Raw genomic sequence first — 17,215 nt, 5'->3', positions numbered from 1 at the left:
CACTACTGGGAAGCCAAACCACACAAGCCCCTCACTCTGGACCCACCTCTGACCACAATAAAACCCAATCCATATGTCACAACCCCTCCTTCACTCAAGATATTCAGAACCAACCTGAATCCACTCTGATCTCCCCAGGAAGTCCCACCATGTGACTCGCACATTTTCAGACCTCTTGATGTGTATGGCATCTTTGGTCTTGACATTCAAACCTATTTTCTGTGGGAAATTGGTCCTGCAGTCCTGGGGGCAAGCACAAAACAGGTGGAAAGTGAAAGGACAGAGGAAAGGAACAAGCGCCAGTAAGCGGAAGAAGGTGACTGAGTTCATATTATTAGGAGACAAAGTAGACTTGAAGACAAGAGAGAGACAAAGAGGGTTATTTCACAACAATAAAAGTGACTCTTCATCAAGATGGCATAGCAATCCTAAATATGTATGTATCAGAACTTCAAACCACAGGAGGCAAAATGAAGCAGAACAAAAGTAAGAAATAGACAAAACCATAATCACAGCTGAGGATATCAACACCAGTTTCTCAGTAATAGCAGAAGCAGACAAATATTTAGTGAGGATGTAGATTTGAATAGCACTAATCAACCAATACCATCTAACTGAAATGTACAGTTGCTATTATATTTTATATTGTAAAATATTAAACTTTTATATTTTTGTTTATTATATTTATGCTTAATGTATATTTTATACTTTAACTGCTTAATATATTTTTTATGTTCACTAAAACAGAACATAAACTAAGCCATAAAATAACTGTCAGTAAGTTTACAAGATTGAAATACCAAGCGTGTTCTTTGATCATGATGACATTAAAGAAAAAATTGGGGTATCTAGATAATCCCTAAGTATTTATAATTTTTAAACAACATATCCAAATGGCTAATAGATCAAATAAGATTATGAGAGAAATACAAAAATACTTTAAACTAAATGATAATGCAAAAATAGTACACCAAAACATGTGAGATACAGCTAAAGCATTGAAATGGAGAAATGTGTAGTTTTAAATATTTAAATTAGAAAAGAAGAAAGGTTTAAAATTAATGATCTATGTCCCTAACTTAAGGAGCTTGCAAGTTTACATTTGTTCAAGATCCCACCCAAACAGATGGACACACATTCTTTTCAAGTAAACATGTAACCTTAACCCAAATAGAACATATGAGAAGCCACTCTGTGTCAACAAATTTGAAAAATTTAAACCACACACAGAATATATTCTCTGACCACAAAGGACATATATTAGAAATCAGTAACAAAAAGATATGTTATATCTTGAAATGTTTGAAAAATAGCTAAATAAAAACAGGAACACAAGATAGAAAATTTATGTGATGCAGCTAAATCAGTGGTCAGAGGGAATCTTGTAACTTTAAAAATTCATTTAGAAGAGATGATTGTGAAATCAATGGTACAAGCTTCCACGTTAAGAAGCTTGAAAAAGAAGGGCGAATTTAACCCAAAGTAAATAGGAGGAGGGGACTTTAAAAGATAAGAGCACAAATCAATGAAATAGAAAATCAAACATGATGTAGACAAAAAAGAATAGAACCAAAAACTCATTCTTTTCTTTTTTTTTAATTGAAGTATAGTTGATATACAATCTTGTATTAGTTTCAAGTGTATAACACAGTGGTTCAAAACTGGTTCTTTTTTAAAAAACTCAATAAAGCTGATCAACCTACAGATATTAAAAGTATAAAAAGGATAATAACTTTATATCAATAAATTCAACAACTTAGATGAATTTAACAAATGTCTAGAAAGGCACAAAAACTAAATCAAGAAGAAATAGAACACCTGTGTACCTTGTTGTATAAACAAAATTAAATTTAAAATATAAAACCATAGAAAACATTGTGATTAAAAAATGAGCAAGGAGGTTAATAGATATTTCTTGAAAGAAGATACACAAATCGCCAATAAACACATGAAAAGATGCTCAACATCACTAATCACTGGGGAAATTTAACTCAAGACCACAGTGAGATAATATCTCATGCTCAACAGGATGGCTACTATCAAAAAAAAAACAATATAACAAGTCTTGGTGAAGATTTGGAGAAAACTGGGACATTTCTGCACTGTTGGTGAGAATGTAAAATGGTGTAGTAGCTACAGAAAACAGTTCCACCAAAATTAAAAATAGAATTGCCACAGGATCCAGCCATTCCACTTTTGGTGTATATCCCAAATAACTGAAAGCAGGGTCTCAAAGAGGTTTGTACATGCAATATTCTTAGCAGAATCATTCACAATAGCCAAAAGGTGGGAGCAATCCAAGTGTCCACTGATGAATGAATGGATAAACAATTTGTGGTACATACAGAGAATGAAATATTATTCAACCTTAAAAAGGAAGGAATATCTGACACATTCTACAATATGGATGAACTTTGTAGACATTATTCTGAGTGAAATAAGCCAGTCACAAAAGGTAAATACTGAATGATTTCACTTATATGAGGTTCCTAGAGTAGTCAAATTTATGGAGACTGCAACAGAACAGTAATTGCCAGAGGACTGGGAGAAAGGGGAAATGTGGAATTATTATTTAAGGGTTTTCAGTTTTGGAAGATAAAAACGTTCTGGAGATGGAGGGTGGCTATAGTTACATAACAATGTGAATATACTTAATACCACTGAATTACTTGTAGCTTAAAAAATTGTTAAGATGGAAAATCTTATGATATATTTTTTACCACAATTATACATTCTTAAAATATTAAATCACAAAGAAAACTCTAGGCCTAGATGGCTTCCTACATGAATTATGTTAAACATTTACAGATGAAAAAATACCCGTTTTTCACAGGGTCTTCCAGAAAAAATAGAAGAAAAGGGAACACTTCCCAATCATTTGATGAGACTCACATTACACATATACGAAAATTTGAAATTTTTACAAGAATTTAAAACTATAGTCATCATCCATCATGAACATAGATGCAAATTCTCAACAGAATGTTTGAAAACCAAGTCCAGTAATATATTACAAGGACAAATCATGAAAAGGTAAGGTTTATTTCAGGAATGCAAGTTTGGTTCAAAAATATTTTAAAATCAATGTATTCTGCCATACAACTGACAAAAGAAGAAATACATGATCATCTCAATAGATGCACAAACGCATTTAACAAAAATCAACATTCTTTCATTATAAAAATTTTTACAGACTAGGAATAGAACAGAACTTCCTCTACCTGATAAAGAGTATCTGTGAAATTCCCATAACTAGGAATGTACTTAATGGTGAAGAACAAATACCTTCTCCCTAAGATTGGGAAGAATACAAGGATGTCTGCTCTCACCACTTCCATTCAACTAGAAATTCTAGCTAATGCAATCAGGCAAGAAAATAAATAAATAAAAGGACTACAGATTGAAAAAGAACAAAAATGTCTCTGTTTACAAGCAAAATGATTCTATACATAGAAAATTCCAAGCAATCTGCAAAAAAAGTTATCAGAATTAATAAGTGAGTTTAGCAAGGTCTCAGGATGCATGGTCCATATGCAAAATTCAACTGTATTTCTGTATAGTAGTAAGCAATAATTAAAAACTGAAATAGCAAAAATAGCATTTACAGCAGTTTTTCAAAAAATGAAATGCTTTATATATAAAAACTAACAAAATGTGGCAAGACCTGCACAGTAAAAACTACAAAACATTGTTGAATAAACTAAAAGCTTAATAAATGGAGGTATTCCTTTTTCATGATTTGTCCTTGTAATATATTGCTGAACTTGGTTTGCAATTTCATGAATGAACTAAATATTGATTAAATGTAAATTCTGCCCAATATAACCTATAGATTTAATGAAACCCCCCCAAAAAAATTCTAGAAGACTTTTTTGCAGAAATTGACAAGTTGATTAGCAAGTTTACGAGGAAACACGAAGAGCCTAGAATAGCCAAAGTGATTTTGGAAAAGAACAATTTGAAGATTTACACAACTTGATTTTTTACTTGCCACAGTAGTCACCCATTGTTTACAGTGCATATGTTCCAAGACACCCAGTGGATGCCTGAAACCACAGACAGTACAGAACCCTATGCATATACACCTATGATAAAGTTTAATACATAAGTTAGGCTCAGTAAGAGATTAACAGCAATGACTAATAATAAAATAGAACAATTATAACAATATACTATATTAAAAGTTATGTGAATGTGATCTACCTCTCTCAAAATATTTTATTGTACTGTATATATTCCTCCCCTTCTTGTGATGATGTGAGATGATAGAATGCATGTGTGATTGGATGAGGTGAGGTGAATGGCACAGGCATTCTGACATAATGTTGGCTACTACTGACCTTCTGATGATATGTCAGAGTAGGATCATCTGCTTCCAGACCGTGGTTGAGCATTAGTAACAAAAACCACAGAAAGTGAAAACATGGATAAGCAGGACTAGTGTATAAGCTTCAGTAATCAAGACAAGGAAGTTTGGGCATAATGGATGGATAAAATAGAATAAGAGTCCAGAAACAGACCCATACATAATTGTTAGTTTCCTGCAAAGCTCCAAAAATAAGCCAATAGGGGAAAGGATGGTCTTTTCAACCAGCTGTGCTGGAGCAACTGGATAGCCATTTGAGAATAAAATGAACTTGAACACATGCTTTATACCATACACAAAAGCTAAACTGGAACATAGATCTACATATAAAAGCCAGAACTGCAAATCTGCTAGAAAAGAATATATGACCTTATGATTCGCAAAATTTTCTTAGGTGGGGCACAAGAATATGTACTTGTAATGTATCATTGAGAAATTGTTTGGACAAGAAGTCCAAACAATTGGTTGTACAGGTGTGCCCCACTTTTTGAAAGTTCACTCTTCACCACTTCACTTTTGGGAAAGACCTATGTTAGTTCTCGCTAACATAAAAAAATCCGAAGAGGATTTTTGCTCCTATGAAAAAAGACGAAAACAGCGTTCAGTGCATGTTTGGCAGTGAGCTGTTACGGAGGCAGCGCGCGCCCCGAGCAGCCAGGGGGTCCCCCAAGCTCCTTCCCTGGAACCACACTCAGCATCTCAGCACTGAGCTGCCCAAACTCGACACTGTGTCTGGGAGCATCTGTGCTTTACCTCGATTTATTTTGTGCATCTGTTGGCAAGGTATGTCCCAAGGTATCAGAAAAGCCTAAGAGAATTTTTGGGGGGGTCTTGGAACACTCAAAAATTTTTTCCATATAAATTAATGGCAATTACTTCTTCACTGTATGCCATTTCAGCTCACAGGTTTCATAGGAAGCTCTACTTTTGGATATTGGGGGAACCTGTACCCACAAACAAGTGTGTCTTTACAACTGAAGATGTGCTTTTTCTGTCTGGATTGTGCAAACTTTGTATTTAGCGTCTTCCCTGATGGAAACTGCCAGGAGGCCATCCCGTCAGATACCTTAGCATCCCTGGTTTTTTTCTCTTTATTTCCATTTTTTTCCCTATAAAAATGGGTGCTTGGTGCTGATGACATAGAAAAACAGTGTCATCAATAATTTACGGTTTTCAAATAAAGTTCAGCATGGAAACAAGAGTTCACCATCCCCCAGCCTTGTTGTGGTGGACGGGAGGAGCGGGCAGGGGCCGTCGGGGGCGCAGCAGGACTGAGAGCTGAGCAGGTGTGCAGACCTGCCCACTCACCCCGACAGAGGGTGCCCTCCTTCCAGGAAGGCTCTGCACATGCTTCCGGGGCTACCCTGCATCCCCCTCAGGTTCTGGCCCACAGAATCATAGATGGTACGAGAGGGGGTGGGAGAAGGGGAAGGGTGGCCATCACCTAAAGTGGAAAAGCCTGTCTTTTCTTCATTTCAGTCACCACTGTGATGCTCGGAGCTCACCAGATCCTTGATAAAAGCAGCCAGAGCACCCGTCACTGGGTAAATCTGCAAATGATGGGATCAAGGATAAGCTTCAAGAATAAGGAAAACATAATTCTGGAAGGAGACACGGTGTAAAGGGGAAGTGGAAATGTCCATGAGAAGAAAACATCCCCCGTGAGAATCCAGTGCCCTGGAGGAGTGAGAAACGAGGGCCCCTAAAGAGGAATCTGACCCGAGAAGGATGCCAGCAATCTTAGCTGGAGGAGGAAGGAGAGAGAAAGGGAGGACAGACATCAAAAGAGACCAAGAAGCTCTCTTAGACTCTAAACACCTCCATTCCTGAAGCCACAGCTGGTTTGGGCACGATCCAATACAGTGTTTTGAAATATTATGAAGACTCGATTTGTCGATGGTCTCTTCTTTTTTCAAAGTAATCCCTTTCTAAAGCATGAATTGCTTCTACTTGCAAGTGGTGTTCCAGACGTTGAGTGCAATGCATTCCCAGGTTTCTGGTTAGGTGTTCTGGTCAAGCAAAGTACGACAGTGTGATGCTGCGGCCCACCGGGGTCCTGAAACATGTCTGCTTGGCCCATCTGCTGGGGCTTTGGCTTTAATTCCTGGTTCCCATGCCTTTCACCCCATTTCCCCCCAAGGCCGGTGTCCTGTGCTGATCCTAGCCTGCTTGACTGTTCTCCCAATGCCTCTGTCCGCTCTCATCATTCCCCTGGGTGTCAAAGCTCACCGCCTACTGCCTGCCTTCCCCAGCCCTTGGTGGGTTAATGTCATGGGCATATATACGTTCCTCTAGCTGAAGCCATGTGGTTGCCTGACATCTGCAGTCTCTAGCTTTCACACCACACCTTGGACTGGACATCCAAGCCTTCATTCTTAGTAGAACGAAGCCTAAGCTTGCCGTGCATCTGGGACATGGTGCCTTATACTACGTGTCTATATTCGGCGGAACGGCCTCTATAACTGGGCCAGTGCTCCTGCCCAAGTGGTAACCTACACCTGAGAAAATGGAGCATCACCAGTGCCAGTTCACACGCCGCCCTGCTCTCCTGCCACCTCGGGCCAGCATGCTGTTCTGGATTTCACTCAACTTATGAGAGCACAAGAGTTACACTTAAATAAATGGTTTTCTTTAAAACAATCAAAAGTCTGGATAGGTTCCAATTTGTAGGCACTTCTGAGGATAAAAAGTATCCTCAGCATAATAAACAAATGCAATTGACGGAGCCATCTCTAATGGGTGCCACTCTTATTGTCAATTCAGCCTAGTGCATTGGCAAGAGAGCGCCACCTAGTGGGAATTAAGCTGCATATCGAGGAGAAAAAGAAATGGAGAGAACAAAGTGTCATTACAGCTATGAGAGATGTTTTCAATCCCACAAGGGCCCATCACTTTGCTAAAAATAGTAAAAAGGGTGAATTTCTTGAAGATACAAAATTATTCAGATAAAACTATTTTGGTACCTTTTCGGGATGAATATATGAATATATTTTCGGGTAGACAATCATGTACTTTGTTAGGATATTACATAAATGAACTTTATACTTCCTACTATTAGGCAAATGTGCAAATAACAAGTTAAAAATTCACAGTAGTTCTTTCCTGAAGGAGACTATGTCCAATATATGTCAGAGAACCAAAACAATTTACACTCAGTCTCCTACTTTGTATGGCTTCCATACAGTGAATGCTAAGGTTCATAGAGGTGAAACTAACACAGTGGTTCTCAAGTAGTGCATATAACAGCCACGTTTTTAAACACGAGAGTGTGTTTTTAAATCCAAATTCCTGGTCTCTAATTCAGGAAGTCAGATTCACTGGTCTGGATGGGAGCCCAGAAATCTGCATTTCTAACAAGCACACTGAGTGATTCAAATGCATGTGGTCTCTTAACAGACTTGGAGAGGTGATTTAAGACACTGTAAATGCCACAGTTCTTCTGAGTCATTAAAGAACAATGAAATTATGTGTATTCAGATGTCTTTTAATGCTTGGAAAGTTAGTAACCCCATGAGTCATGTGTAATAGCTCTCTGCAATCAGCATATTGATGATACAAAACAATTCAGTAACAGCATGTTGGGTAGCAGGTAACTCACCCCTGAGTGTTGGAAACTGCGCTATAGATTCAGTGTCCCCACAGAGGAGCACAGGAATAGGGAGACTAGCTACTTGCCTGGTATCTACCTGCCAGCCAACCAGACCACATTTCAGAACACACGTGCTCTGGTCTCTCCCTCCCCATAGCTGGAGCCATTGACCTCATCTGCAGGTTCAGCTCTGTGGCTCCCTAGAGAAGGTCCACCATCCTCAAAGGAATCTCCTAAGCACTGACAGCCAGAGCAGTAAGTTCTCCTGCCTTCTTTAAATATCTCCCTAAGGCGTGAATAATGAAACTGGACTCTCTCCAAAGCAAATTCAGAGACTACCAGCCAACAGCCTTTCAGCCCAATTCTGTCACACCTTCTTCAAATATACATATGCAGGTATCTTCCAGGCCTTCCTCCCCAGCTATTCGGAGCAGTGATTCTCAACTTTGGCTGCCACTAGAATCATTACAGAAGCTTTGAAAAATTTCAATGCCTACCTACCAGTATACACAAAAATTAACTCAAAATGGAGCAAAAACAAAAATGACAAAACTCCAAGAAGAAAACCTAGGGGTAGACCATCATGACCTTAGATTTGCAAATAGATTCTTAGATATGACACCAAAAGCAAAAGCAATGAAATAAAAAGAGATAAATTGGACTTCAGCAAGATTAAAATTCTGTGCATCAAAGGACACTACCAAGAAAACGAAAAGACCGCCTACAGAATGGGAGAAAGTATTTGCGAATTATATAAATGGTAAGGTTCTAGTATCCACAGTCTATAAATAACCCTTACAACTCAACCAAAAAAAAGACAAGCCACTCGATTTAAAAAATGAGATTAGGATTTGAATGGATGTTTCCCCAAAGAATGTACACAAATGGCAAACAAGAACATAAAAAGAGGCTCACCAACATAAACATTAGGGAAATGTACATCAAAAGCATGAGGAGAAACCAATTCATACCCACAAGGATGCGTTAGTTAACAAAGGGGAGTGGAAATAACAATTTCAGGTAAAGATGTGGAGAAACTGGCACATTGCTGGTAGGACTGTAATACGGTACAGGTGTTATAGAAAACAGCTTGGCAGGCCTTCCAAAAAGTTAAAGATGAGGTTACAGGACCCAGAAATTCCACTCCTATGTATATAACCTAAAAAATTTGAAAACAGATATTCAAAAAAGAATTTGTACACAAATGTTCATAGCGGCATTTTTCACAATAGCCAAAAAGTGGAAACAACTCAAATGTCAGCCAGTTGATGGATGAATAAACAAAAGGTGTGTATCTGTACATTGGAGTGTCATTCAGCCATAAAAAAGAATGAAGGACTGTAGCAGGTAACACATGCTACAACACGGATGAAGCTTGAAAGCAGTATGCTAAGTAAAAGGCAACAGACACAAAAGGTCACATGTTGTGTATGATTCCATTTATATGAAGTATCCCGAACAGGTAAATCTATTGAGGCAGAAAGCAGATCGCGGCTGCCCGGGGCTGAGGAAGCAGTGGGGAGGGTGAGGAGCCCCTGCTTGACTGCTGAGTGTGTATAGGGTTTCCCCTCAGGATGATGAAAATATTTTGGAACTAGATAAGAGTTAATGGTTGCACAACATGAATGTACTAAATACCACTGAACTGTTCACTTTAAAATGGTGAATTCTGACACACACACAAACACACACAAACCCCAATGTCATACACCAGACCTATTAAATCTGGAGTTCTGGGGTGGGACCAAGGCGTCAGTGGGTAGGGAAGCTCTCCAGGTGATTTCGGTATGCAGGCTGGGTTAACAGTCACTGGCTAATATACGTCTTTCTCTTCCCAGAGTCCCAGCGGGGTCTGGAATTGGCAGCCCAGGAGTGTCCAGGCTGCGACCCGCCCTGAGCACACGACGGGCCTTTCACCTTGGCCCCCTTGCTCTCCGGGGTTTGCCAATCCCCCTTCAAGGGGCTGACAGCCCGGAGGAATCTCACCTGACATCCCCAGGCAATGACCAAGTTTTTCAGGGGCTTCCCGCACTGTCTCTGCCACTTGCCATCTGTGTGACCGCACAGACTAACCCTTTCCTTTCAGAAATTCCCCCCCTTAGGAGTCACGAGGTGAGGCCAAGGTCTCCTAAAATGCCAGGTGCTCCCCTGCAGCTAGGGAGCAGGATGCCCCTGAGTCAGCTGACCTGGCCAATCAGAGGAGCCCATCCCAGACTTTGAAAAGAGCCACTGAAGCAGAGAAGGAAGGGGCAGCAGCGGAGCCCCACTGGGGGCAGTTGCTGGGCTCGTGGTCGCCGCCCAGGGCAGGGCGCCAGCGGTCCACGCCCCGGGATCTTGTGCTCAGCGACACGAGCTGCACCAGTGTCCGAGCAGCTCAGTGGCTGGCGGGGGGCTGCTTTCTGCCCGAGTGACTGCTGATATCTTAGTTTGTCCATTCAATCACTTCTTAAGTTAGAGTCCATCTCTTGAATTAGCAGTATTAGATCCTTTTCCTTTGCATCCGGACGATCCTCTGCTCATCTTCCTGACTTCCCTCCCCTTACCTGCCTAACTCTGGCCTAGATTGACGGTTTGGACTTGATCTTGGCAGTTTGGGGTGGAGAGAAACACCATCACACCCTCTCCTTTCTCTTAGCTCCTGGCAGTTCTGTGTCTCCAGAACCTTGTAGAACCTTCCAGACATCCCTGCGCAGGGACAGCCATGTGGCTGAAGTCATGTTAGACCCTCCAGTCTACAGCGGCCCCCAGCTGAATACCAGCATGGCCCACACCAGCACCAGGAGGAAGAGAAGAATTGCCCAGATGAGGCCGGCCCAAATTCCTGACTCATAAATATGTGAGAAATAACAAAATGGCTGTTGTTTGAAACCAGTAAATTATGTTATCTGTTATGCAGCTGCAGACAACTGCGCCACAGCCCAAGGGAATGACTGATGCAGAAGTCCTGAGGCAGGAACAGCTTTCAGAGCCTTCACAGGACCGGGATCAGCCAGTGCAGTGGAAGGACAGAGAAAAGTAGGTGAGTCAGGAGGGTTGAGCAGAGCAGATGGGGTGAGGCCTGGTGGGCCACGTGGTGGGTGACACGGGAGGTGAGCGCTACCGTCTGAATTGCGAAAGCTCTTCCCGGGTGCCAGGTGGCAGGTGGACAGCAGTGGGGCAAAAGCAGGCAGAGAGCAAGGAATTAGGGCGCTGGTGCGCTTGGTGACTCGTCCTGGTTGGGAATCTGGCCCAGTCTGCACAAACTTACTTTGCAGCACTGTGACCTATGTCCTGACCTTCGCTCCGCCCAAGCCCCTGGGCCTCTGCCTTACTTCTGTGGCGTGGCTTGCACTTTGCATCTGGGTTCCACTGGTGGTGTCTCTCTCTGGCTCCCCAGTGTCCCTGTTCCCCAGGGCAGGCGAGGGCCCTTTCCTCCTACTACCGGTTTCTCACATGCAGCAGGCCCACCGGGACCCCCTGGTGGAGGGGGTAACTCATTTGGGAATGAACATACTGAGTATCCTCGCAGCCCGGCTCCCTGCCGCCCACAGACAGCTCGAGTCCTGCCCCTCTTTCTGCTCAGAGAGGAAAGAGCCCTGTCCCCAGGGCTGGCCAAGTGCTGCTGTGACTGGGGATCTTTCCACCTCGTTTAGGACTTACATTTGGGAGCTCGCCCACCAGCTGGCATAAGCCGCATTCTTCAATATCACCTTCATCAGTAACAAAGGTGGACTTTGGGCTCCGTTGCCTGATTCCTGCCTCTCAGTTGGATTCAAACTCGGCGGGGAGAAAAGTGATCCATTTACTGAGACCCTGAATCCCTAACACCTGAGATCCTGATTCAATAATTAGCCTGGTAGAATAGAGGCTTCCCAAATAACTAAAAGCTGAAATAATATACTACCCAGCAATTTCACTTCTGGGAATTTACCAGAAGAAAACAAAATCCCTGATTTGAAAAGATACATGTACCCTGTGTTTACTGATGCATTATTTGTAATAGCCCAGAAACAGAAGCAACCAAAGTGTCCTTCAATGAATGAATGGATAAAGATGTGGTACATATTACTCAGCCATAGAAGACAGGAATATTAGTCAGCCACAGAAACAAGGAAATCTTGTCATTTGCAACAAAATGGATGCACTCAGAGGATACTATGCTAAGTGAAATAAGTCAGAGAAAGACAAATATCATATGATTTCACTTATATGTGGAACCTAAAAAATGAGACAAATGAACAAAGACAGAAATAGACTCATAAACACAGAGAACAGACTGCTGGTTACCATAGTCAGGGGGAGGATGGGTTAAATAGACGAAGGGAATAAAGTGGGGAAAATGGAATATTCTATGGCCAGGATCCTTACCTGACCCTAAACTACCTGATAATGTAATTGGCCTACTGCTAGGCTAATGCTTCTACACCTGTCGGCAATGAACTATTGTTGACTGAGTCACTATGTAAAGAGCTCTGCCCAGTGCTCTGGGTGGAGGCAGAGATGGAGGTGGATTATGGACCTACAGACTGTTGGATGCAGACGTGATTCTAGTGCTCAGCCTACCACCAGGAGAATAAAGCCGGTTATAAACCCTTTTATCTCAAGAACAGCCCATTGTCATTTCAGTGTCTTGTCTATGGGTTTCATCACTGGACAAGTTCACTATGGAGTCAATGAGACCAAAGAAATGGCAGTGGAATGTTCTTGGGGTAAAAGGATTTATACCCAACTTTATTCCCACAGTGGCAGGTCAATCACTAGAATCCATCCACTCAGAGCGAGTCTGCATGCAGCGAGCCGGGCTCTGCCTCTGGACCTCTCTAGCCCTGCAGTCATCTCAGTCTCTGTCCTTGGTGCTGCCACCACTCCAGTCTCGTCTCTGCTCTCCTGCAGCCTTGCAGCGGTGCCACCATGTCACCCAGAGCACTGGACAGAGCTCTTTATATATTGCCCATGTGTGTAGTGAGCTAGCCAGCCAGGGCCAGGTAAGAATCCTGGTCATAGGGAACTTCACATTATCCACACTCCACCCCTCCAGGATTCTCACCTCTCAATCTATGTGCCTTCAATCCTCTGCAATGGTCCCTGTGCAAGAACCATAGGTGGGCCTTAGAAGACAATACCCACCTTCTCCAGCCTCTCCAGCAGAAAGTCTTACAGACATACAGGCCACTCTTGCTGCTTTATCTCTGGCTTCTGCTTCGTCCTCAGTAGCCAGAACTGCTGCTCTGGTCCGTTGTTGACACAGCTTCAAGCATCCAGTTTCTGTCTGTCTGCTCCTACCTTCTCAAACCAACCCACATCTGTATCCTTGTGACCTTCACAGGGCCCCTTAAATTCTTCCTTCGAGAAGCAGACTGTATTTCCTTTTGTGCTTGAACCTGAGGATAGAAGCAGAGCGTGGAGCGCTCCACAACCTGGGGAGGGGGCTGCACCCCTCCTGGAGGAACCCGCGGTTGCCGAGTCCTTCGGGCTCTCCACCAGCTTCCAACCAGGTGGGGTCTCCACTGTGGAGGGGCCGATGCCTCCAGCACCAACAGGGCCTCCACCCCACCTGTTCGTCAGACCTCCGCTCCTCTGCTCCTGGGGCCGACCAGCGGCTCCACTGCATCCTTCCCCTGCCCCCTGGCACCTGGCAGCCTGCATGCCGCTGCTTCTCGGGCCACTGCTCCTTCTTGTGCTGCTTCCTTTCGGGCCACCACGACATCCTTTACCATTTCCACAGCACTTCATAATGACGCCATTTCAGTCACCAACAAATTTTCTTTCTCTTGGGGTGGAGCCCAGTCCTCCACCCCTTCCCAGTACCACGTGTCCACTGGGGGACACTCGAATGTCACCCCGTCCGTTGGCACAGCCCGCTGACACACTCCTCCCATGAGGGCAGCCTCTTCTTTTCCATGGTCACCAATGAATCCTTCCCACTATTGCCAATTGTCTCACCAATGGGTTTCAGTCCCGGACAAGTTCCCTACAGATTCAGTGAGACCAAAAAATGACAGTGGAATGTTCTCATGGTAAAAGGGTTTATACCCAACTTTATACCCACAGTGGCAGGTCAATCACTAGAATCCCGTCCACTCAGAGCGAGTCTGCACGCAGCAAGCCGGTCTCTGCCCCAGGGCCTCTCTGCCCCACAGCCATCTCAGCCTCTGTCCTTGATGCTGCCACCACTCCAGCCTCTGCAGCCTTGCAGTTGTGCCACCATGCTGCGCAGAGCACTGGGCAGGGCTCTTTATATAGAGTCAATAATGACGCATTGCCCACACGTGTGTGGTGAGCTAGCCAACCACGCCAGGTGAGAATCCTGGCCACAGGAACCTTCACTTTATCTACACTCAGTCTCACTGAATCCATAGTGAAGTTGCCTGAAACCCTCAGGCAAGACAGGTACCAACCTCAAATATAAAATAAATTAATCACAAAGGTCAAAGTACAACATAGGGAATCTAGCCAATAATATTGTAATATTTTTGTGTGGTGACCAACGATAACTACGCTTCTCATGGTGAGCATTTAGAATGTACCGAATTGTTGAATCACTGCATCACTGCATTGTACACCTGAAACCAATATAATATTGTGTATCAACTATCTTTTAACAAAATAAAAATTTTTTAATAATCTGCCTTGAAGTCAGGACCCTTGCTGTACTCACTAGTGGTCCCAGGAATTTCCTGCCCCAGACCTCTCTGTTGGTGACCACCTGGAGCTGGATTTTCACAGCTTCCCTGTTCCTAGACTTTCCATTGTCATACGACATCCACTTGTCCCAAAGGCTGCCCATCACCTCTGGTTGGACTTCCCAAACAGAGCAGCCTGCTCCCCAGCCCATCACGGGCCACCAAACTCTGGAACTGGGTATAGATGCTCTTCTGTTAACTGCAGCTGGATCTGCTGCATTAGCTCTGTCCCTACGAGGCTGCAGAAGCTGGGCCCCTCCCACTGACCAAACCCACAGCCTGCTCCCTGTGAGTTCCCAGCCTTACACCACGACAGCAAAGGACAACACCATGTCGGGGTCCCCGAGTTCCACCAGATCCTAACTGCATGTGTCCTTTGGCACACTTCTTAATTTCTCTGTGCCTCGGAGCCCTCACCTGTAAATCAGGGATAGTGATCAAGATCAGAAGCCACTCAAGAACACAAATTTCACACCAAGACTAGAGGCAAGTTCATTGAGAACACTGTGGCTTTTCATTTTTTGTATCTCTGGCACATAGTTTGGTGCCTCGCACATAGTAGGTGCTCAATAAATGGCTGTTGAATGATTCCAAAGAGCATATAGCAAACAATTGGACAAGACTGGGGAGAGTCACCTGACAAAAACCCCAGGGGACATTTGACCCAATAGGTGTGCCTTGAACTCCTCTCCCCTTGTCCCTTCTGAGGTCCGTGGGGGCAGACCCCAGAGCTTTTCTCTGACCCCCTGCATTTCAGATCTGGGCTGGGCCCCAGTCTGGACATCCCCAGCACAATGCTGCAGGGCTGGGGAGGGCACCCTTCTGGGAGGTACAAACCAGAGAAACAATGGAGATATGCCAGGCCTTCCAGCTGGGGACCTGGTGCCAATTCCAGGGAACAGCGGCGGCAGGGAGTTAGGGCAGGAGTTCGAATTGCTACTGTGCTTCCCTCTGCAAGCAAACGAGAGGTTTTTCTTAGAGTCCTCTGTAAAATCAGGTGACTACGATGACGGTAAACACAGAATGGGTGAATAATTGAGCTCTTCCTTCCTTCCTGGTTGCAGTTTAACTTGAGCCACCCTTCCACCCACACTGCCCACCATTTGGTGTCAGCAGAAGCACAAATGCTTGAAGAGAGAATATTGGACTGAGTTCTCAGCTCCGAGCTCCTGCTGCAGGGGGCTCTCTGCAAGCCATCCCCCTGCCTCTGCCTCAGTTTCCTTCTCCTGGAGCCCAGAGTTCATAAAACACCCGCTATTCCCCTTGTCCGGTGACTGAGCGGTCTCGGAGGCGGGAGGAGGCAGGAAGCATTCTGCCCTGTGTGCAGCGCGGGTACACGGCTGCCTCCCATTTTTGATGATGTGCATTGACCCCTCGTCTAGGTTTTTCCCTGTGGAGGGCTACCCCGCTGCGCCTTTACCTCCTCACAGGCTGACGTTAGAGGGGCCAGTCCCCTCCTACTGGCCAAGTCTAGAAACCAAAGCCCGTGGTGGAAGCCCTGTGGCCTCCTTAGGACCCAGGTTTGAGGTGGAAGTTTATCTTCCCTGGGGCCCCCCAGGCAACTTGACAGACGTTCCTCAGCCCGGATTCTGCTAAGTTCGGCTCAGGGAACACTGGAACTCCTTGTTCCTCTTCATAAAGACTTTCTTCTACAGATAACTAAGAATTACATTTCTTTATACTGTTTCATGACAAACATTAAAAAAATACAAAAAGACAGAAGGGAGAAAAAAGTACCCATAATCTCTGTGCTTCAGTTCCCTCACCTGTAAATCAGGGAGAGGGATCAGAGCATCTACCTATTTCTGTGCAAACTGTCAATATATCTGTACAATGCTCAGCACCAGGAACTAGGACACAATTTCCCATTAGGTACTTGCCTTTCTCCTCTTTTTTTTGCTGGGAACATGGCTTTATCCAATTAAGATTATGCAGAATATCACTATGTAAGAATTTGTACTCCATGTAAGAATTTGTTCGTTATGCATCAGAAGATTGGAGACTGACGAAAATTAGGCTTGGGGTGGATTAATGATTGTGCATTGAGTATTGACCCCCCTATACAGAATTTTATTGTTGTTAACAACTATTTGATCAATAAATATGAGAGATGCCCTCACAAAAAAAAAAAAAATATATATATATATATATATATATATATATAAACACACTTCCAATTGTAAAATAAATAAGTAACTGGGATGTAATGTATAGCATAAGGAATATAGTCAAAATATTGTAACAACTTGGTACGGTGATAGCTGGTACCTAGAATTATCATGTATATAAATGTTGAATCACTGTGTTGTACACCTGAAACTAATATAATACTGTGTGTCAACTACCCTTCAATAAAAAAATTTAAAAATTAAAAATAAATAAATAAATAAATAAAATAAAATAAAGATTATGCAGAATATAAAATTATACATCTTCAATTTTAACACCATTATGTTACCTGTAGAAGGAACATACGTTTATTGTAACAAAGTTTGAAAAGCTTTTAAAATGCAAAAAAAAGGAATAGTAATCATTTGAGGTCTGCCATGCAGAGCTAATCATGAACATTTTGGTTTATTCCCTTCAAATCATTTTTTT

Source organism: Manis pentadactyla, chromosome 1 (genome assembly GCF_030020395.1).
Source record: "Manis pentadactyla isolate mManPen7 chromosome 1, mManPen7.hap1, whole genome shotgun sequence".
Classification (NCBI taxonomy): Eukaryota; Metazoa; Chordata; class Mammalia; order Pholidota; family Manidae; genus Manis; species Manis pentadactyla.
This window is presented reverse-complemented; position numbering follows the sequence as displayed.